Raw genomic sequence first — 454 nt, 5'->3', positions numbered from 1 at the left:
GGACACAGAGGCCCCATAGGACACTATTGAGGGCATCCAGTCCAGCCCCTTCTGCCAGGAAGCCCAAGCCCTCCAGAGACTCCTCAGTCTATATCTCACAATAATGGGGCCCCCAAAGGCCATCCAGTCCAACCCCCTTAGAATCATAGAATCATAGAATCATAGAATCATAGAATCATAGAATAGTAGAGTTGGAAGAGACCACATGGGCCATCTAGTCCAACCCCCTGCCAAGAAGCAGGAAATCGCATTCAAAGCACCCCCGACAGATGGCCATCCAGCCTCTGCTTAAAAGCCTCCAAGGAAGGAGCCTCCACCATACTCTGCGGCAGAGAGTTCCACTGGTGAACAGCCCTTCTCACAGTGAGGAAGTTCTTCCTGATGTTCAGGTGGAATCTCCTTCCTTTCCTGTAGTTTGAGGCCCTTGTTCCCTTGTGTCCTAGTCTGCAGGGCA

This window comes from Anolis carolinensis, chromosome 6 (genome assembly GCF_035594765.1).
Source record: "Anolis carolinensis isolate JA03-04 chromosome 6, rAnoCar3.1.pri, whole genome shotgun sequence".
In the NCBI taxonomy this organism is placed as follows: domain Eukaryota; kingdom Metazoa; phylum Chordata; class Lepidosauria; order Squamata; family Dactyloidae; genus Anolis; species Anolis carolinensis.
This window is presented reverse-complemented; position numbering follows the sequence as displayed.